The sequence below is a fragment of the Pezoporus wallicus genome, unplaced genomic scaffold, assembly GCF_028554395.1.
Source record: "Pezoporus wallicus isolate ANWC-B61680 ecotype Strahan unplaced genomic scaffold, APGP_CSIRO_Pwel_v1 contig_14547, whole genome shotgun sequence".
In the NCBI taxonomy this organism is placed as follows: Eukaryota; Metazoa; Chordata; class Aves; order Psittaciformes; family Psittacidae; genus Pezoporus; species Pezoporus wallicus.
Genome location: NW_026639781.1, coordinates 258,369 through 281,622, shown reverse-complemented (window position 1 = coordinate 281,622; position 23,254 = coordinate 258,369). Strand labels below are relative to the sequence as shown.

The 23,254-nt window shown below is 46.6% G+C and overlaps 1 protein-coding gene across 7 annotated transcripts in view; it reads right to left on the bottom strand.

Annotated features, from left to right (window-relative positions):
- PAX7 (paired box 7) overlaps nucleotides 1-23,254 on the bottom strand; it is a 99,308-nt gene that overhangs the window by 51,276 nt on the left and 24,778 nt on the right. The gene's annotated exons all lie outside the window — the stretch shown is intronic.

The window sequence follows — 23,254 nt, the reverse complement described above, 5'->3', positions numbered from 1 at the left end:
CAGCAATCTCAGTTCTACTGTGGTGGGGTCCATCAAAGCAAATACTCTGCTCTGTGCAACACATCTACAAGCTTTAGGCTATTTCTGTAGGTTCCTACTATTATGTTTCCCCTACATTGTAAAAAGACAACCTATGAAAATCAGAACTGAATAGCTATGGCTAGGATGAGTAAGCCCAGTTTTGCTCTATTTTTGCTTGTTTCTGGAGATAAAGGCACCCCATTGGTATTCACCAAGTCTACAGTCAGACCCAGTGGATTTGAGAGGGGCCACACTGAGACCAGTGTTAGCTGGGACTCCAGTGTTTGCCAGGGGCCTCTCATGGAGCAAAGCTTGGGTTTCAAAGATGTGAGGCTCTTGGCTCCCTGCAGTGCAGATGTTGATCTATGGAGGATCTCAGCCAGGCCAAAACTTTATGTCTGCCTTCAGGACAGTGAAAAATGTGCCACCGGTTCATGGCAGAGAAGGAAGAATGTGATACATGAAGCTTTTCAGCTAGGTGAGACATGTGGCCTCGGTCGCCTTTTCCTTCTCTCATGAAAATAGGAGACTCATTAAATGCGCACTTACTTCTTTTCCCTACCAGGCTTGACTGTGTCTTTCAGAGCCAGACCAAGAGCCAGAATGTAGTTAAACATTGCACTCACAGAGAAGTCAGTTTTCCTTCGGGGTAAACCTTTGCTAATTCAGGATTAAAGCCAGGTTTGTAAGTTCTTCTTGATGAACAACTTTCCTAAAGTTACTAATAGGGTTTTCAGCCCTCTCTTTTGTCTTTCTCTATACTATCATCATCCAAAAATCTGCCTTTCTCTCTTCAGAGCTGGGAACAGCAGCTGTGACTTCCCCAACAGCTGCTCCGGAGTGGCAGCAGTTTGAGGAGGCTGAGCCAAATATCCCATCGGAGCTCACTTGTTTATCCTGAGATCCCCACAAAATGCCATCGCCTTCAGCTCACTGCAGCACAAAAATGCTTTTATGGCTTGGGGCTTCATGGGGAGGATGCAGTGGCAGGATTCTGATAACTACAGTAGAGCTAGAGGCAGAAAAACTGCTGCAGAGTTGCTTGTTTTGGGGGAAACACATCATCTTAAGAGGTTTTCCCTTCTACCTCTGGTTTAACAATACAAAGGGTCTTTACACATGTTCATCTTTTCAGATGAAGAACCTTTTCTCTCTCATTGAAGTCAGTGAGAAAGTCACTGCTGACTTCAAAGAAGCATCCCCTGTCCCATGGTTTAAAGACAGGTTTACTCTATGTAGCAGAAATTTGTTCCTACACCAGCTTCTGGGTCACATCCATTTTCAGGGAAGGTCCAGAGTCCCAAGTGGTGTAAAAGGAACATCTGCACTTGAAAACATCAGCCCTTCACATCTGGGTCCCAGATGATTCAGGGCAAGTACAAGCACATCTGGACCTTCGAGTCCCATGCTGTGCAAAAGCACATCTGGAAAACTATAGCATACAGTAAATTTCTTTAAGTTAATCACTTCAGTCACTATTAGCGGTTTAATTACTATTTTGTCTGGAAATATTTGATATGAAAAGAAGTAAGGAGAGCAGTGGGTTCAGGTCACGATGGGAAAAGGCTGGTATGAGGAAGGGGAAGGAAAATGCACTAAGTTAAATGTAATTTAACTATAGCTGAGCATGTTTCTTTACGGATAACACACATTTCATGTAGTTAGTATGCATGCTTAGCAGCAACTTTCAGCCTGTGAGCTCCTCAGCACAGGAACTGTCCTTTATGGCATTTTCACACCTCATGCAACAAAGCCCCAAACTGCTTGGCAAGTCCCATTGTGACAGCGATGTCAAAATGACCAAGATCTCACCCCTTCTGGCCACCTGATAGCAATGATGTACCATCTACCTGCAGCTCATCTGCTCCTTTGGTCCAACTGCTCACACAGCAAGCCTGGGATCCACCACCTCCCCAAGTGAAGAAAAGTCTAGATAAGGATCTATAATATGTTTTATCTCCCCCACTTCACTTCTTTGCTGCAAAGGTCTGGAAGGGAAAACAGCCAAACTTTCTTCAGTAGCTTTATGCTCCTAAGTAAAGATCCCTGATTTGGCCACAAAGTTCTGGGAGAGGACAACTGATCGTCATAAGCAATAACCCATCCTACTCACAGCAGCACTGGTAACTGTGCTGGCTACAGGGTTAAAAGGGTAGAGAGCCAAAGCTTGCAATGAAAACTTCTCTATCCAGACAGCTCCCAACTGGCATTATCTCCATTTCACAACCGTGGCAGGGATGGAGGAAGTCACCCACCTACGGTCACCCTGTGAGTCAGGAGCAAAGCTGGGAAAAGCAGCCACAGCTCCTCGTGCCAAGTCCAAGGCTCCAAGAACCCGACTACAAAGGTGAAACCAAGAGAGCAAGCAAAATCCCAGGGTATGTGTGGACCCAGCTGGTCTCAGTACAGTGCAGCTGCTGCTGTCAGACACAGATTCATTAAATAGAGAAAGTCTTTCAGCTGAGACACGCTGAAGTATGAGCCTATTATCTAACACATCCCCTACTATCAGGGGACAGTCTCTCTTACCTACCTATGATGCAACTCGAGGATCTAACAGGTCTTTTCCATTCCTAAACAGCTGAAATCTGCTGGACAAACCATTGCCATCATCGCCACGGAGTTTCTGTGCAACTGGAAGGTTCACAAAGCTGCAGCAGTAACTCAAGGAGACTCCTGCAGTAGGCAAATCCAAGGGGATTCATCCACCAGTTTTTGCCACACATCCCTGTGTGAAAAACTGCCCTCAGCATGAGCAGGGGGTGAATCCCAGTTTGGAGCCTCCAACACAACAGGGCTATTTGCCATAGAAATAACCATTAGCATGAGCTGGTAGTGTTTTACACTGACTCAGCACGGACAGCAATGAACACCCTGTAAATAGGAAGGTGAAGAAATAGCTAGCAGCAGCTTCTTGTGTGGCTTACCAACCCCTCATTGTGATGAAGGATGGGAAACAGCTCCCCTAGGATATGATACTGGCTAAAGACTGACAGAAAAGAACAGAATGGAGAGCTGAATGAAAGGGAAAATCTCACGGCAGGGCAAGAAGAGGGAAAGGAAAAACTAAGCGCAAAGTGTGTGCATTACAGGCCATGTGCACTGATCTCACTACATTTTGTTTCTTTTAGAGCAATTCCATCTTTATTATTCAGTGTTAACTGCTCTGTAGCTCAGAAAGCAGCCCCCAAAGTGCTCAGATCTCTTTGCAATACTCTTAAAAACAGAGATGAAAGCTTCATTATGGGAATGAAAGCAAAGCTGCCAGTGTGAAAATCCGTAAGCTCTTCCCTCTGTTCGGAGGGAGGGGGGGCTATTCAAATGTACAGACACCTTCCTGGAGCAGAGATACAGCGCAGCTTGTGCAAGGGGTAAGAGACAACGGTGTGAAGAGACTTGCTGAAGGTTTGCATGGATCAGTGTCAAGTCTCACATCTTCAGTGAGGATGAGCCGGGGAAAACTGAATAAAGCAAAATGTTTCTCTTCTCCGCCTGGAAACGAGCGCAGGCAGAGCACATGTGCAGGATGGCACAGGAGAGGTGACAACTATGAGCCCAGGCTTGTCCTGGGACCCATTCTAGCATGAGGAAATGTGTAAATTATGGCCCACAAACTCACATTCCTGGATAATGCTCCCCGTTCAGATGGGGGTACAATTAGTAAGAGCTGGGCAGCGCTCTCCGGAGGGGTTTGAAAGAAATATAAGTAGACTGGAGCTTGAGGAAAGGACAAGAAAAACTCTCCCTAATTATGGCCTGGACGTGTTGTGCCTCTCCTCATTCCCTTCCCTCCTCTATCTCCCTTCCTCCCCCTCTGCCTTTCTCCTCTCCACCTCCATTCAGTGCTTCTGGGCGCCTCTTAGCCCTGGAGTTAAATTAATCAACAGGATTAGGTGGAATCGGCCACAAGACGACCCTCCAGGCTCAGACTGAGCCCTTGATGCTCTACAAGGACCTGCTGCCTTGTCTTGAAGCACCTTGGTGCCGTCTGGAAGGATTGGCAGACAGGACCAGACATGAAAACGCATTCATTAAAGTGGGGCTCGGATTTTGTCAGAGGCTAAAGGGGAGCTGCACGTTCTCTCCTTCAGTATTTCTCATCTCATTTCCTCTCTCTCTCTCTCTTGCTTCCAGCTGCACCATCCTAAAAATTAAATGTGTGTTGGAGGGGAGAGATGAAGAGGGGGAAGGGAACAGTTTTGAGAATGGCTTCAACAGAAGTGTACCTTTTGTACTGCAACTGGCTCTAGCAAACTTACCCATATACTGCTGGAGCAACAGAAACCAGATCTGGAGGTGACTGGTTGGGGAGTTAATACAGCCCCAGGGGAACTTGGATTTAATGGCATGAGAGAAGTTAGACTCACTCTGAAGGTACCAGCAAGATCTGAGCCACAGCACAGCCCCACACCAGGTCCTTCCGGCTTCACAACACTCTCCCTCCACCAAAGCTGTCCTGCTTGGTGGCCCCAACATGCACATGTGTGCATGTTTTGCCAGTCCCATGTGTACATGAACTTCAAGTAGACAAAATAACTTCAGGTTACTTTATGCTGAAGGATAATTAAAGACCCCGAAAAGGGCAGGATTCACCTGCCATGGGACTCTTCTGCTGCCTGACACTGCCTTAATAAATGGAGCCACATAGCAGGAGGCAGGGGAAAGTATCTCCTGATTGTGGGTGCCTTATAAGATAATAAGATCTATTAGAGGTGAGATCCTTGCCACTGGCCTCAGCTATAGCACATGTGTGGAGCAGGAAGGGTGGGACTGCACACCTCACACTTCCTACTCCCCTTGGAAGCATGTGAGATGAACGAGGATCACTAAGACACAGCCATTTACGCACAGCTCATGCCTCCTGTGCTGGACCTGCCAGTCAGCAGCTTCAGAAGCAAAAGCTGAAACTCTCCCTCACTTCTTAGTATGTGCTTTTCCCTCTGGCAGAGAGCAAACAAAACCCATCAAAATGCAAACAAGACTATGTGAGAAGGGCGACTCGGTGGCAGCGTTGCAGGCACAGAATTGCATTGCCTTGATTTTGCTTCCCACCAGGAAAACCAGAGCACCCTTTTCCCTCTCTTTTTGGAACAGGATGAAGCCCTGAGTTCACAATGAGAGAAAGGTGCAGGGGTGTGTGCAGAATAACCCCTGCTCGCCACCAAACCTATTCAACAGCAGGTAGGACTGCAAAGGGGACCAAGTGTTTCAGATTCATCTTGTGTCCCCTTCCCCCCGCCATCCAAGCACATTCCCAGCCACAAGAAAACCAATAATCGACCCAGCACATAGCATAAAGCTTGCATTTCCCCCCCCCTCCCCTTTCCAACCTGTAAACTCCCCATTCTCCAGCATTTGCTCGTGCCTGCGCAGCTGTATTACAGTTTAACATAGTTTAGAGGGCCGTGGTGTGGAGCAGCAGCAGAAAACCAATCCCATAATAGTTGATATGCGTTTTAATCAAGTAATTCGGGCCAAGCAGAATGATAGTGCCTGTTGGTGGGGTGCCCTTGAATACCAAACAGACCAGGGAGCAGGCCTAGGAAAATGAAAAAGTCATTTATAGCTCAGCTGGGGACTGCAGTGTTCAGCAAAGCATTAGTGTGAGGCCTTCCAAGAGAAAGGTTTGGGGGGGTTCTATTGTATTTGGGTTTATTCAGGCACTGAACTGGCCAGCTGTAACCAAAGGACTGGCTGAGGTAATGTCCACTATGGGCTGTACAACCTGAGAATAATACTCACAGTGGATCTGATGCTCTTGAGAAGGGAGGAAGTGACAGTGTGTGTCTGTCTGTCTGGGGTGGATACAGAAAGGGAGGGGGGGTCAAAGAGAGAAGTGTTTCACAGCTGGATAATTCCCTCATGGCAAGATATTTCCCAAATGAGCAAGATCATATGTGGAAGGAGAAGCTGCAGGAGGAGGAGGAGAAAGTCAGAAGTTTTAAGGGATGAAAAGGGAGCGAATGCAAAAGGTATGCAAGCATGTGTGATGGGACATGGCCGGCTGACAAGATGACCACAGTTAGAACAACTCAACCTGTTCTAGCTTGGAATGACGAAGCCAGTGATTTCTCCATGTCTGAATCCCAAAGGTTGACCCAGGAGGAGGCCCAACTTCACATGCTGGGCTTGCAGACTCAAAGGTGGTGCAACGTTAGGTTTTAGCTGCTTCTGGTTGTCCTACCTCTCTGAGTGCTCACCCAAACCCTTCCCTCGCAGCTCTGCCAGAATTTGCTTCATAACTCATGGACTGGGTTGAGGCTTTTAAGAATACTCTTATACAGGAGTATCTCACCTGGCACTTGGCCATGAAATGCATATATATGCCTCTAAACAAAAGAGTATCGATTCCTCTTTGGTTTGAGTGCCAGTTTGGATGCACAGAGCTCCAAAATTCTCCTCCATTTTTCACTATAGAGATCCCTACATCTTCTTGGACTAGTACTTTACCCTTTTGGGCTCAGTTTTCACCAGGCCCATAGGCATAACCACAAGTGGAGCACTGCAAGATTCTGGAAAGAAAAAGCTAGAGAGACCCTGTTTTCCTTGGAACAGTCATCCATCAGCAGAAGCCTCTTGCCAATATGAGGACTTGTACTGAGTGAAGACATATCCAACAGCACACTCTGCATTCCTCCATCAACTGCAGCCATTCCAGGTAACTATTCAGGCTGGGAACATACCTCTGCCTTGAAGCTGAAAAGCTAAACGAGATGAAGGCTTTTCCAAACCCACAAAGAAGGAGGAACTGCATCCCTAACCAGATGCTCTTTCAAAATCCATGCATATAGACCAAGGAAACTCCTTTGCTGACACACAGCAGTGAAGGTCTGGTAAAAGCCAAGAAGCTGGACTCATTTATCTTGGTGGAAGGATCTGGCCCCAGAGGCTCCCTCTACTCTGCATGTGAAAGTAGTAAGAGACATCAGGGCCCCAGCAAATCCTAACGCAAATCAGAGTCTGGCAGTGTAGGTACCAGCTGCAGTGCCCCCACGCAAAGACACATGGTCACAAAAACACAACATATTCTGTTCCTTGCGAGGAGTGAACAAAACCAAATCATCCAGAACATTTGGAGGAAGATGGGGAGGGAGGGAGAGCAAAAGAGAGCCTATGTCTCCAACAGCCTTTGTTAATTCCCAGCACTGGCCTGAACATAAACAGATGGAATATCCATCAACTCCAGTCCTCTTTTCTTTTCTTTCAACTTTTTTCTAGTTCTCGCCTCCCTGCCCCCTCCACCCCTCACACTCTTTCTTCTGGCTTTTGTTTGGCCTTTTAAAGAACCCCGAGGTAATGAGGCCTGCCCCAACTCCCCAGCACATCTGTGAAGTCCATAAAAGGCCCCTTTTTCACTTCAATATTCATAGCCGCGTGCTTGTGGCAGGCGCAGGATCCAGCAGAGGCCTGCACGAGAGGGACCGCAGGGGCTTGCTGGCTCCTCTACTTGAATGGAAACGATGGCGTTAGAGAGGCATCAATAGTGCTCCCAAAACTGGGAAGCAAAGGGAGACCAGCTGGGATACACAGGGGGATAAAGATGCAGGGAGAAGGACTGTTTACTTTCCCTTTTTTGCTTTCTGCCCTTTTCAGCTTCACCTTTCCAGTTCCCTTAAAGAGATTTCTCATAGACATAAGAAAGTTGACAGAGCAACACAAACTCGTCCCACTCAAGGGTATGAGCTGTGCAGGAGAACTGGGCATAAGTACATATAGTAGAGTATATATGTAAGTATAATACCCAGGATGCTGGAAGCCTGCTGGCATTAAAGGTGGGGAATCTCATCCTTTGGTAACGTCCTTGATTGAAAAGTTAAAGAAGCAGGTAAAGCCATGACAGATTTCCTGGCCTGCAATGTACAAAGCCAGGCATTTACCCAGGTAAGAAGGAGGAGAGGAGGCTGGTGACTGACCAAAGGGAAAAACTAAATGTACATCTTTAGCTCTGTGTTTTGTTTCAGCACTGTTCCTGGCAGAGGTCCTTAGCAGTGATAAGGTACAGCCCAAACCCAGCAAGCAGCCTCTGAGCTCAAGTCCCTGACCCTCACCCACTGAGCTCATGCCATTCATTGACCAGGTTGAAGCACCAGCAAGGAGGTGCAAGGAAACCCTGGTGATGCCCAGCTTGCTGTAATCCCACTCTGTGCTTCAGCCATGCCCATTTTCCCCCAGCACAAGAGTACATAACATGTATGGCTGCTATAGTAAGGAGGTGAACCTCCAGGAGCCCGTTACGCCAGTTTGCCTCCTCATTCTGAGCACAATACAATATCTAACTGCTCCCCATGTGCATTACAACCACCCTCTGAGGGTGCCTGGAGGTACCAGTACCGTAATAGAAAAGACATTGTACTATTCACACACCTTTGTGCAAATAACACTCAAATCCACAAGAAAGATGCTCGGAACTTTCTCTGGCCAGATTACAGGCACCTCTGGGCAGTTTTATCCTTATACTTCAGTTTCCATCCTGAGAAACATGTAGGCTTCCATCCCAGACCCAATCCTCCATCCCTAATCTATTCCAGTACTTCTTACTAATTTTCCCAAAGCTGACTAAACAGAAGCACCATAGCTGTGTCTCAGATGCTGGTGATACCTAAGCAAAAGTTACCTTTCTCCAGATCCAGGCTGGATTCCACTTGGTGCACCGTGTTCCTTGGCACGTCATGCGTGCACAGACATGTCACCTCAGATGTCTAGCATCCTAGCAAGGCACACAAATCCAGGTTTCACAGTTTCTCATTGTGACAACCTCTGCTCCCCCTGGCTTTGTCCCAGCAAAGCTCTACTCATGTACTTGAAGTACTGCCACCCCTTCTGTTCCAGTTCTGGGCCCCATGTGCTCTGCCAGCACATCTCAATCTTGGCCGATAGCTGCCTTGCTATTCTTACCCTGGGGTCCCTGCACAGCTCTATCACTGCTCCTCCATCCCAATTTGCAACACCCTCTTTTATTTTCATCCTAAACCCCTATATAGCTCTGCCAATGGCCCTTAATCTTGTCCTGTAGTTCCTCTGCTGTTCCAGCCCAGGGCCTCCCTGGCTGGATACATCAAGTTAAAGACCTTTCAATATAAGACTCTTTCAGGAAAGATAAACAAATTTAACCTCATAAACCTTTCCCAATCCTGCAAAACCAGCCCGTGAGAATGAGGCACCAGAGACCACTTAACCACACATGAGAAACACATTCCTCCTGCTGTTTGCAAGCCCTGCTTCATTTATCTGAATGTCAAACCGACTGCCTGAAGCCGAGAGGTGTGTAAGAGTGGGCACGAGCAGCCACTTTGCCTCCTTCACTTTGTCCTCTACTATGTGTGTGAAAAGAGGGATGCAGCAAAAGACATTAAGGCAGCTATCCCTGGAGAACATCTGATTCTTTTCCCCTCTTCTGCTTCCTTCCTTTTCCTGTTTATGCTTTTTTACTTATGTGTATACACACACACTACGTATGTGTATATACACAATCCCCTTGTTTCACTGCTACTTCCATTTTTTTCCTGCTCTACTGCCCTTCTGCCAGCTCCTCCAACTTTCTCTTCCTATTTGCACCCCTCTCCTATGTACTTTTTCCCCTAACACACTCACAGCTTTACATTCATTTCAGCCCACAGAGAAAACACCAAAGGTACATGACTGTAAACAGCCCTAGGGGAAAGGACCCACAAGCAGGCCAACAGCAACTCCGGCTGCAGCTGAAAATGCGTTGAGAAGCTGGACTGTGACATTCGCCTGCAACTGAACCCCTCTGCTTGTCTCTGCTGCTCTCTGCTAACCAAGCCGGGAGAAGAAAGAGAAGAAAGAAAAGTATAGGGAGGAGAGAATGCAAGTGACAGAAAGAAGGATTGAAAGAAGGAGTGAAAAGAAAGAAAGATATCCCTGCGCCGCTTGGTCCTTTATCAGCCCTGTCATCTGGTGCAGGGCCCTGTTCGCATTGTCTCACCTTGGACAAAACAAAAAGGCGTTTTTGTGCAGATTCCTTTAGAGCTGCCAGAGCCCGCACCTTAGGGGGTCGCTCAAGGCTGAATGTGCAGCTGACAGCCCTCCGCAGCCCGATGTGATATCAATAAACTCCGACACGTCAACTCTTCAGCACAGCTCATGTGGAAGGTACGGCTTGAATATTAAAACCTCCAGCGGCCAGGGAATAAGCTGGGGCAGGAGAGGGGGGAGGAGGTGGCTCAGAGCAAGATGAGGTCGACGGGCGAGGGGGCTGCGCTAGCACAAGTGAGGGGCAAAGCAGCCAAAACAAGAGCCACCATTACGGATCTGCTACCTGCTGTCTCAGTAACTGTTCAGTGCCCTTTTGCTTTTATTCTTGACCACCGGCAAGGACAAGAAGCATACGGGTTTATGTTGACAGCTTCTGCTACAGGGCCTGGGGTACCTGCTCGGTACTCCATTCTGCCTCCTGCTTGATGGACATAGTGTATGGGCAAGTGAGCAAACAGACACCTCTTCACACACTGCTGTTCGTTGTATGATAGTGCTCAAAGGTGTCCATCAGTGACAGAGCCTCGGCTGTGCTGCCAGCAAAACTTCCAGGCCAGGGGGACAAGCCAGGCACCAGAAGTGCCTCCTTTACTGACGGAACACTGAAGCTCAGTAGCAATTTCTCTGCCACTTCAGACACTCTAACAAGGTGCTTTCCCAGAAGAGTAAGCGCAGCACCATGACAAGCACTGGTCATCTTCCATGCCTGTTAGCATTGGCTACAACTTGTTTTCCTCTGCTGACACCTTCCACCACTGGGTTCCAGAGTGAACATGCCCAGCTGAAATAGAAGAGGCAGCTCACTCCACAAGAGCTGAGCTGTATTAAGCTCAGATCCAAGCTCAGGCTCTGTGAAGGCTACATGCTGCCCACAGCCTCCATTTCCACTCAGATCACAACTCTGTAGTATTTTTCTGGTAAAGATTAGAACCTATTTTGTTCAAATGAAATACTTGGAGTCTCAGATGCCAGTTCTTCTGAAGGGGCAGGGTGGAACAATGCCACCACCAGAACAGAAGTGCTGAATATGTCCTTCACCCTGATGAAGGCAGGACACAAGTGTCCTGTGAGGCCACAATCAGGACAGAAGTAAGCCTCAAAGTCTCCAGCCCTGTAAAGGAGTTTTTCAGGAGGTGGACAGCTATAGATTCATTGTCGTCTGTGGGATTATGTGCCAAGTGTTTCTCAGGACACATGACTTCATGCTTTAGGTATTTTACAGTGTAACAAGGGATCTTTCAGGAGGTTGTGATGATCTCTTTCCCTCTTGGATTGTGATCCTATGAGGCAACTGTGCCTGGACAGACACACAGTAGAAGCTGAAACATTTCACAACTACTTCTTGCTCAGGAATTCAAGATGAGGAGCAAAGTCAACATTTCCCACCATCGTTCAACCAGCTCTGCTTCACAGATGGACAGACTGAATACATGGAAATAATGTTTTAGCTTGTCAGTCACAGCCAGGAACAGGTACTTCTGCCACTCGATCTACAGTGGTTAGAATGGTGCAGATCTTGAGTTTTCCAGTTTGAACCTCAGATCCCCCAGATGCAGGGAGGTGAGAGCATTTCAGGATAATCCTAAATAATTTCTGTTTGACTGGACTGTTATACTGGGGCTTTTTTAATAGAGAATCAAAAGATTTTAATCTAAGGGAGTAGAAACATTTCACTGACCTGAAAAGAAATTGGTTTGTTTTCATATTATTTCATTAGATTTTCTTCCTCCATTAGGAAGCAGCTTCATTTCAACATGAAATTGTGATTTGCGAAGACACTGAAAACCCCTTGTATTTTCTGGCTCTCTTTCAAAGGTGCTGGGATCCTTGCTGAGGCCTCTCTCTTGCTCTAGTTCAGTTTTGACACCCTTTGCCAGTTGCAGAAACCAAGAGAATGAGGAGTTGGTACTGTGGTGCTTGCTTATGGACATGATGTCTCTAACATCAAGCTGTGGCTTCCCAATGACTACTGCAGTGCAAAAGGGAGAGGATTTGTGTGCCTGGCGCTGGAACCTGCAGACACATGCAAGCTTCTGTGGCATGAGCTCATTTCTGGCAGGCAGGCCAGCAAGGCGGCAAGCACTTGAAATCTATCCCATGAGCCACACATAGAACTGACATTGGCAAGTAACAAAACCAGGTTCTGAGAAAAATCAGCAAGTAAAATAGGTATCAATGACTCTCATTCAAATAACAAAGGGCAGCAACCCAAAGAAAACAACCTGAAAACCAAGCAGTGAAGTATTACAAGAAGAAAATTCTCACCCTCAGCTTGAACAGACAGAACAAGTGCACAAAGTGTCACAGGAAAAATATTTTTCCAGCTACTGATGAGCCCACATGAGAATCCCTCACCCTTCAAGGGGCCCGGTAATATGGAAGTTAGTTCCACACCACATCCAGTTTTGAAAGCTGAGCACTGACCATGCAAAAGCCTAACCCCTTTCATCCACCCCTTCTTCCCCACCAAATTTTACAGACCAGAGAAAATTAGCTGGAATGTTTAATGAACCTTTTGATATTCATACTTCTTCAGCTGGTAAATAATTTCATTCTGCACGCTGAGGACATTCAGGGTGCAAGCATGGAGATTTTCCTCTTGGGAGAGGAGAAGCTGGTTTAGCTAAATTAAGAAATTACCTCCCCCTGAAATCTAAAGCACTTCAAAAACGCAGTTGTCTGAATTGCCCAAATTCTCTGTGTTTCAGAGTGTGAAACAGTTTTAACTGTTATTTGTATTTCTGTAGTTCCTATAGACCATAACTAGGATTAGATGGGGGGTTTGCACTGTACCAAAGCAAACATGGGCAAATGATAGCAGGAGGAACTAGATGATGCAAATTCGCTTTTACTGGTCTGAGTCAATACTGGAAATCAAATGTGGATGTCTGGACTGCCAGGTGGCTGCTGGGTCACTGCTTGATTCCTTTTAAGATTATAATGCCAAAAGTAAATCATGACTTGGTCTGACTCCTTGCACTTTATCCGATGTACTGCATAACTCCTGTGTCAAGTCCCAAACTCCAGGCTAGGTGAAAACGTACCTTTTGCAAGACACCACACTGCTGAGTATCACCTGCAGCTCTAACACATTATTCAGGTAATTGATTAGCCTGCCCTTCTTACTCCAACACTTTCCTCCATGCCTAAAGATTCCCATTTCATGCTTCAAAAATCCCAGAGAGAACAAGCTCTTATGTTGTACGAATCTGCTGGACAATGTTGAAGCTGTCAGCTGCAGTACAAAGCAGACCCCTCTACTAACCAGCAAGCAAAGCATTCAGATGCCACCTAGCAAATCCAACAGGTCAGCAAAAGCTTGAAATGGAAGGTGCCCTTTCCAAACTAGAGTGTTTATTTGTTCTAATGGATGTTTCTTAATAGCACGACAAGCCAACATCAGAACAACCTGCTCCACAACACAAAATAAGCCCTGCATTGGGACACCCAGCAGAGTAAGCAGCAGACCCAGACTCGAAACCTCAGCAAAACCCAAGCCGAAGAGCTGTACGTGCTCCTTGGATATTAATTTCAACCCTGGGTGTGCTGTGGCCTCGGTGGGGAGAAACCCCACCGGGATATTCAAGGATGGGGCTCCAGTTGGCTCAGCAGGAGCTGAGCCCCTTTCTGGGAATGGCAGGGCTGCCCCAGGTCACGTAGCCACCATTCCACTCCCCACTGTGAGGGGCCCCAGCACTGGATATTTGCAACCGGCTTTAGCGTCACAGTGGGAGCTGGAGAGGACTTACCAGCCCTTTGTGCTGGATACGCTTTTCGGTCCAATGCTGCCAGCGCTATCACTATTAGAAATGCCACCAGAATACAGGCTAGATTTTCCACTCCCTTCTCATCCATTATCTTATCTGTCTGTATTGTCCCCTGTTTGGTATTGGGCTCGGGGACAGCTGACACACACACAACTCAAGAAGTTCCAGTAAGCCTTGAACCTTGTCGCGCAGGCCACGACTGGGTCTTTTAAAGGCTGCTTTGCACACTGTGTCTCTGCAATCTGGGGGAGATGCTGATAGTTCTGGGAAAAACTGCATGCCCTGCACCTACTTAGCATTAGGTGGAGGCACCCATCTCAAACCAGAGGAGATCAAGTGCTCCCTTTGTACCCCTTGCCTTGATTATTAAAGATTTTCCCTCATGCCGCTGCCTCCATGGAGCTTTGTCACAGTAGGTGCTGTACAGAGCCCTGAAAACATGCGTAGTACCTGGTCCACCAGCAAATGCCAGCAAAATCCAGTGTTACACATTTCAACAGCTGGGACAAAAACATTCACACTTAGTTTTAGTTAAGTTCATAACAACCATCCATACGGGTCTTAAAAACCCCATAGGATAGGCACAGATGTTTCCTGACAATCTAACGTTTGTATGATTTTATATTCTTGCAGAATTTCACTTGGATCAATTTCATTCCCAGAGGGCAGAAGAGTTTCTCTTCCAAAAACCCTGAAATTTCCATCAAAAACATTTACAAACTTCTATCAGGTGCATCAGTTTAGATATTAAAATAATTACATGGGATTTCTCAAACAAAATAAATTAGGCACTGAAATAATTCTATTTAGATTTAAAGCACTTTTTAGCCCATAGCAATGGTACATTAAAATAATTCCTTATAACGTGTCACCAATTTTCACCAAATGCCACTTACTCGCTTTAAATTTTAATCCATTCTAAACACTGGGACTCCCAAGTTTTTGTTGATGGCACTCCAGATATTTCCCAAACCTGCACAATGTCACCCTCTGCTGACGCATTCAAAGAGAAGTTTTTATAACAAGAGAGATAAACAGTCAATTTAATCCAGTCTCCTGCCCCTGACAGCTTCCCATGCTGGATCCTTCCCAGCGGAGCCATTGGCTGCTCTGTAATTCTCTCCTGCACCATTACTTCTGTTGAGTGCAGAGTAATCTTCCCTGTGCCATTAATTCATGGCTGACTTGTGCAAAAACATGGGTTCCTTTTTTCACTACAAATAGTAATTCAACACATAGGATCAAACTGGGTCAGTACCCAAAAGTTCTGCTGCTATTTAAGACAACCTGAGCCTGAAAACCTGCGCTGGAAAAAGTCTCCCAAGAATACAAAGTCAATATTTGAAAGACACTGACATAAATAAAGAGATGGGGACACCCCACAAACAGTTCATTACTTGCCAGCAAAACTCTGCTATGAAACCTGAAAGTCTGAGAGGAATTAGAGGCTATCTAAGTAAGGTCATGAAGAGCCATTCTTTATTAGAAAAGCTTTCATATTCATGAAACAAGGCCTTAGTCTCCCTACTGATCTTCATCCCTGGCTACTCACTGCGTGAAGATGCTCACTAAATTGTTTTGTCTTTAAAAAGCACTGGTTTAGCACTAGTCTCTAAGCCCTGTTTCATAAGCAAATTATGAGATGTATCATGGTTTAATGCAGGACAGAATGGAAATTGTATTCAAATGCTTTCATTTGGTACTCAGTGAGTCCAAACAGACCGGGAAATTTAAATATAGCAATACATATGTCTTACTAGCAAAGGCACACACCTAAAGATGGTAAAAAGCATGATAAAGGTTAATAAACTATATACAAAGAATACATGAACCTTCTTATGTGATTACATATTCTGTGTTTGGTACCTAAAAGTCTGGTAACACAAAGAACAGAAAAAGGACTGGGGTAAGTAACAAAAGGGATAAATAAAAATAGCACATTTATTCTTGTGCATTCTATGACTTCTAAGTGCCACTGACAGTGGCATTTATAGCACTCATCATGTGTCATAGCATTGACCCAGTGGGCTCTGCTGATGCCTGGCAACAAGCGGGATTTATCCTAGTAAATGTTCAGGAGTTAGAAAGCCTTGCTCCAAGGTAGCTGTCACTTATCAGGTGTGAGTGTAGGCAGAAAGAGAGACACAGGGGACTGCATGCCTGGTGGGCTGACAAACGATGGGAAAGTTTCCTTCTTAACCTAAAATTCGTCACTAGATGGGGAAGAGAAAAAGTGGGAATGACTAAAGGCAAGAAATGTACTTTCAGAAATGTGCTAGGACCTTGAAATGAAACAGGAGGGGAAAAAACAGGGGAAAGGAGAGGCAAGAGAAGTCTGAAAGTCCTTGGGGATGAGAACATCTGTCAGCACAGGCCAGCAGTGACATTGTGAAATAACTGATCGGGATTGTCTGCAAGGGTGACTACAAGTAGTGACATTGATCCACATGTCCATCTGGATGAAAACCTGTTTGTGGGCAGACCCTTCCCCAAGTGAAAAGTGCCTCCTATGGTTCCTTCTGCCCATCAGTCAGAGATGAAGAAGTTAAGAGAGCTCAGTAAGAAGGGGCTGGTTTTTCTTACCCTTCAGTTTCCTCTGAAACAAACCCAACAACAACTCAGCTGCACTTCCACTATTTTTGTTGGATGGACTGCCCCAGCCTCTCCCTCCCCATGGATCTGCTGCTGTAGAGTCATGTAAGTTTGTTGTGCACCTGCCAAATTCTGAGATGGGACCAGGAGCCAGGTCGTGTGGTGGCAGTTTTTCCTGGACAAGAAAGCCTACAAGGACAAGCAGGAATGTGGTGGTACCTGAATGCTGGCACTGGAAAACAGACCAATAGCTGCCCTGCCCCACTATGGTGGGTGAGGGAGCGGGAGTGAAAGGGATGGAGAAGGATGGAAGGGCACATGAATATCAGCTCTCAGTGAGGCATGCCCTCAGAGAGCATTAAAAAGCAAACCCAGTCCCTGTGATGTGCTTTGGGGATAGAACTAGAGGCTGAATCCAATGTAGTATTTACTGTGCACTGCTTTTATTGCAAAGCACAAACGTTGGGCTGCAGTACTGCCTGGGGCTGTATAGATATGTGAGCACAGCAGCACGTGAAGGGAAGGACAGAAAGGGCTAAACCAATGCACCAACAAACCCAGGCACCTCAGGGAGCACTGCTTGGAGGCAGGCAGCTATTTCAGCACAGGCTGCAAAGAAGACCTCTGACCTTGGCAAGGTAGCAGCAGGCCGCCGGGTCCCCACAGGCTGCTGGCGTAGCACCTCACCGCATCGCATCTCATCTGCTTTGCTGTCCTCACCACTGCACCACAGCGCTGTGTGTGAGCTGACCACAATGACTCACACCACCACAGCCACCCTGACTTGTTAATCAGAGCTAACCCTAACACACGAACCAACACACGGCCACCGCCCGCCATGGCTACGCACAGACTGCCCCTGGCGCGCAGCTCCTCACCTGAGGCGTAAGTAGCTCTGCTCCCATTGGCTCCCTTCCCGGGAGGCCCGCCTCCTGCTGGTATCCCAGCCAATCAGGACCCAGCAGGCACCTGGGCGTGGTGGAAGGTGCCAGAAGGAGGAGTACCAGAGGTGCCCCGTAGCCATTTTGGCAGCGGCTGTTGCTGCGGGCACTTGTGGCCGCCGTGGCCTGGAGAGGGGTTGAGGTGGTAGGAAAAAGTCCCTTTCCCCTCAGCGGAAAGAAGGCAGGGCTCTGCTGTAGCTTCCCTCCAGCCCAAAAGCAGAAAGGGGATGGGAGCACCTAAGGCATCCGTTTGCTGTGAGGGAGCAGAGCACGCAGCCCCCTCAGCGCACCACACCTGGAGGGTGATGGTGAAGGGGCCCTGGCAGATTGGTTAAACTCACATTATATCATCGTATATGCGCTGTTTCACTGAGGGAGAGTTTGTGTTCTGTGCATAAACCTCTGGCTGCTGTGCGTATTGCAGTGGGATGAGGGGTTGCAGGCAGCCAGGAGCTGATGGCAGCTTGATGGGGGGCACTCCAGATAAAACCAAGAAGAGTTTTGGGGGTTAAAGTCTGAGATTTGGGAAATGGTTCACAAGGGGTGAAAGAAGAGAGGAAAGAAGGGTGAAAGGCTGGGGGTGCAGCAGCAAGGACAGGCGGTTCTCATCGGGGTAGATTACACAGCTCCTTATGCAGGAAGAGCGGGATTCTGATGGGTCCCTGAAGAGAGATGCTCGCGTGAGGAGAAGGTGGATTTTAGAAGGATAACTTTGAATAACCAAGAAGGCAAGGAGGGAGAAAACAGCAAATAAAACCCAGATTTAGTAGGTCACCTCCTGCACACGTCAGTCAGCACAAGGCTGTGCTTGCCAGGAGGAATTTTTCATTCTCAAGTCGATAGTTCAGTTTAAGTCCTGATGCTTTCCCCAGTGTCCAAATGCCACAAGAGAGGGAAATCCGACTTCACCAACCGCTAAGTCTTAAAATCTTCTTTCTTCCCTCCCCATCCCTATTTCTTTTGATTCAGACAAAACTCCCTCTGAAGTCGAGGGGACCAGATACGAGGGCATTTACTCAAAGCTCAATTCAGATGTCACTGGGGGTAAATCTCCATCATGCCAGCTGGCGCTTGCTTGAGTGAGCAGTCATTACTCTAAGCCGACTGCCCAGTAAAACCTGAACCTGGCCCGCAGGAGATGCAGTGGTAAAGGGGCAAGCCTGATACTGAGGGAAATAGACTTCTGTTTAATTAAAGAACTGTTTAGCATCTGTGTTTGGGAGCGTGGATCGCAGCTGAATCCCCAGGGAAAGGCAGTTTGCAGATAGTGCAGAAATAAGGCCAGGCAAGCAGCTTTCTCCATAAATTATGCCAATGAAGACAACTCAGTTCATGTCTCAGCATCCTGATCTGCTCCGTTGAGTTGTCTGCAATCGTAATTTATGGAGGCTAAGTGCCTAATAGGGAACGGGTTTAAAAATCACTGTGGAAATGAGCGGTCCACTGGTTTAGAATGGTTAAAAATATGTCTCACAGGCTGCTAGGAACTGAGTGAGATGTCCTTGATCTTTTTTTTTTCTCCCACTCTGCAGGCAGGACCTCGTGGTTATTCCTTCCAGCTTAAACAGTATAGGACACATTAAAACAGAACAAAACAAAAAAGCCCAGACTGAAAACCTCGATGGTAGGAGGGGGGGAAAAGTTAGCGAGAACTCAATGAAGGCAACAGCCGTTTCTTCCCGCCTCAGGTCTGATTCAATCAGGTCTTTCAAAAGAAACTCCTGTCACCACAAACTGCCTTTTCATGCCAGATTCCTCCGGCTCCCCCTCTCTGCCCCATCCCAGCGACTTCCAACAGCACCGATCAATCTCCAGGCGACACCCTGCTCCCCCCTCTCCCAGCTGCCTCCAGCCACCGCCGTTCCCAAGCAAAAGGCAGCTTCACCCAGGAAGGTGGTGGAAAAAATGTGGACAAATTTCTGATTTGCAACACTCTGGGAATGGGTTTATTGCCATTGTTTGAGTGCAAATGTATAAATAAAGCAAAACGAAGATTCCAGGGTGAGTCCGATGAAAAGCAGAAAACAAGAAATTTTATGGCCATAAGTGGCGTGGGCTAATGGTGATTTTTGAGGCACTGGACCATGGTAGTTACTTAGCTAAATGATTGCTGTGAAACCGGGCAAGAGGCTTATTTCTTAATTACTGTTACATATTATGTCAAGCTGACACTTCAAGGCGTGCTCGGGCACTGATAAAGTTAGCCAACAAAAAAAAAAAACAGCCAACCCAACCAAAGCACCCTTACTGTTCTGAGAGGCTGTGTTTAAAGCGTGCTAGTGGGGGTCATGGCTGGCGCTGGGAAAAGGCAAGGCTGGCCCCCAAAAAGGGGTGTAGTGGGTTCATGCTCTCCTTACCTCTAGATCCGTAGGGCAGGAGGGAATAAATCCTTGGGAGCCTTCCAGCTGGCTGAGCAAGAAAGCTATAGGGGACTGGAAGGAGCTGAGAGGATCAGTAGCACTAGGACAGTGGAAGGGGAGAGTCCCTGCTGTCTGACTGTTTGGAAGGAGCAAGAGCTGGATTTTCCTCTTAGCCTCACCAAGCCAGACCACTGTTTTCAGAGCCGAAGGTTATAGCTGGGAGTAGAATTCAGCTCCGACAAGGGATGTACATGGGTAGATGATGGAGTACAGCAAACCCACATATCATCTGTCTCAGCACAGCTCCTCTGATTTCTAGTGGCTACAGAGCTGACCTGGCTTATGTGCAAAGCTGTTCAAAGTCCTGCCAGGACACCAACCCCTCCTTCCTCTGCAGGTCCAGGGATCTGAATTGCATTTCCCTGGGGCCGCCTCTCAGCTGCTGTGCCCTGAGAGCAGTTGCTGGCAACCACTTCTCTATTGATCACTTTGCCCGGACATAACGTGGGTAAGGTAGGGCATGAGCAATCAACCTGCTAATTCCCTACTCCCGGATCTATCTATCTAGCTATCATCAATTATATGTATGCTTTGATCATGTATAGTCTATACATAAAAATCTCACTTGGAGGTATCTCAGATATACAGTTCCTTATATATCACGTAGGCTCAGAGTCCCACAAGTTGTAGTTTTGTTACTTTACATAATACATGTGTGTAGATTTGCCAGAATACTACCATCCTCTCCATTGCTCTCTACCCAGAGCTGTACAAATCCTAACCCAAAGCATGGTATCTGCACTAAAATCTTACAACCTGAGCACGTAGGTTTGTTGGTGTATTTTCTTCCCAATCTAAACCAGTGCACTCCAGTAGAAGAGAGACAAATTTTCAGGCAACGCCTCAAAAGAATTGGCTCACCACTGGCAGGAGCTGGATATAAAAACCCATTGGAGATACTGAGCAAGGAGAGATGGACAGAGCAGCATCACACTGTCCTACATGATAACTAGTTTTAATTTGATTTCATTGGCCAAATCAACACCTCTATCTCCATATGACTGTTCAATATGTGGCATGCAAAATCCACATACTAGAGTTACAGCCCGGTCAGTTTTACCCTATGTAAGCTGATTATACCCTACATTAAAAGAATAACTCCCTGTGCAGGAATGCTAATGGCAAAAGATATTCACAGCTTATTTAATAACCCAAACTGCATCATTGCAACAAGTAAGCTCATCCCCAGTTGCTTAACTTAGATTCTATGAGCAGAAAACTCTTCTCCCTGAGAAAAGAATGGAAAATGAAAAGTCCTTAATGAGACTCCTCCTCAGAGTGAGGGATTTCATTCCCAGAATCAGTTTCTGTCTTCAAAACTCCTCTGAACAAATGTCATTATTTGTAAATCATGGGGTTTGCTTCACAGCTCGCTGGCCATGCTCCTGAAAAGGCACTGGATGCCCATTGATGGGGGAGAACAAATACGGGCACTTTATCAAAACTTTGGGAAAAGGAAAGAAGAAAAAAACAAATACAGAAAGTCAAGCTTGTTTTTTTTCTGCTTTTCCTTTCAGCTCTTTGGAATAATTTGCCTTCAAGAAGCCTGGATTTGCTCCAGTGTTTTTGAGATAGGAAACATGCAGAGCTTTAATTCTTTATTGACTCCATCAGGTTCAGGTTACATGTCAGGGGATGAAATTATAAACAAATGGACGGCATTTCCATTTCTGAAGTGTTTCCAGTCCCTTCACCCTCTTGCCCCTCTGAAAGGGACATCACAGGCAGTGCCGCCTGGGTAAAGGGAGCCAGGTGGCTTCTCTGATACACAAGACATCCTTTCTACTGCCCTCTTCCTAGCAGTGAGCTGCTCTCTGCCTCAGGTCCCTGGCTCAGCTCCAGACCGAAATCCTATGTGCACCGAGCAGGTCAGGCTCAGGTGAGCCCTGAGGAAATCCAACTTACGTCCTGAACCCAGAGGTCTGAGCAATTATCATTCTGTAGTCCCGGTAATGTGGAGAATAAGCTGTAAGTTCCCTGTTTTCATGGGCAGCTCTGCCTTAATCAGGATCAAAGAGAAGGTGTCAAAGAAATGGGATAGGCGTATGCCCATCAATTTTTACTGCAGGTCCCTTGTGCCACTGCATTTTCTGGGGGAACATGGACTCAGATCAGTTTGACCAACAGCACCGGAAGTGTTTTCTGCCTCTGTTGAAGCACCATCACTTGCTCTGTTGTCATATTTGTGACTGGGAAGTGAGGAAATGGAAATTGTAAAGTCATACAACTCTAATCGAGGCTTACAGTTCCCAGAGAGAGGAGGGACAAAGTGACACCGGCGCCAATGATGTCACTTTTTGTTCTAATGCGTTTCAAGTAGACAATCCTGCCCAACCCTCCAAGCCCCCCGCAAAGATCAGAGGCTTGAATTGCAAGAACATGCAAGCAACTAGAGGGAATGCTGGAATCAAAGCCAGCCAAGCCCCCTACAAATCACTGACAGCCTGTGTTTTCCCTTGATACCACTGCTTGTTGTCATTAGACAGGAATGAACCGCTTCTCACCGTGACACATAACCTTGATCATGAAACACTAACACAACTTCACAAAGAATATCAACACACTCCTTGCACATCACCAAGTTGCACATCACCTTGTGAGTTGTAGAAAGGGCTCATTTGCAGATCCCAACTGCTATGGAGCTAGTGCAACAAGCAAGAAGAGGAGAGTCTGACTGCAGTAGGGCAGCTTCCCATGAGGAAGACTCTTCAACACCCAAAATGGCAACAGCCTAATCTTCTAAGCAGACCTAAGGGATCAATAATTATTAAGGATGATCTCCTTGAAGCCTTGACATGTCATCTTCATTATTTCTAAGTCCCAAGCTGGTTCACGTTGACCTACTGAATTATCAACAGCAGCTCTTGCAGCACTTAAAGGCTTCTTAGACATCCTCCAGCTTCAGGAAACATTTAGCTAAACCAGAGCAGCGGTGTTCTCTGTTATTATCTCAAGAATGAGACAGCTTGGTCATGTTGGTTCCCCATTGTGCTACACATTGAATGAATGCGCAGTAAGAGACTACCCCTGGTCAGATGAGACAGAGGTGGGAACAGAAAGAGAGCCATGAAGAGGTGAAGCAGCTCAGTCAAAGGCAAAGCAACCCAGTGGCAGAACCAGATTTTAAGTCTTCAGAGCCGTGGTTCAGTTCCATCGTCTTTCAACAAAACCAACAGCATATGCAAAGCCCAGGTCACGTATCTGCACATGAACTAACTTGGTGTGGTGAAATACAAATCAGATTTGTTCTTAAATCAGTATCTAGAATTAACAAATGAAGGTCCTTATTTGGTACAAGCTAAAGTAGGTCCATCAAATTCACTGGTTTACACTGGTTTATGGTAGAATCTCTCCCTTAAACCTTGTGTGTGAGCACAACTCTGCTACAGCGAGTATAGAGAGAGATCCATGTTCTGAGGAACGCTTACTGCTGAGTGAACCATCCCTTCTTTAGCTATTCACTTTTATAGGAGGTGGTAGTGGAAGTATCTTCTTAATCATGTCAGTATTTCATACC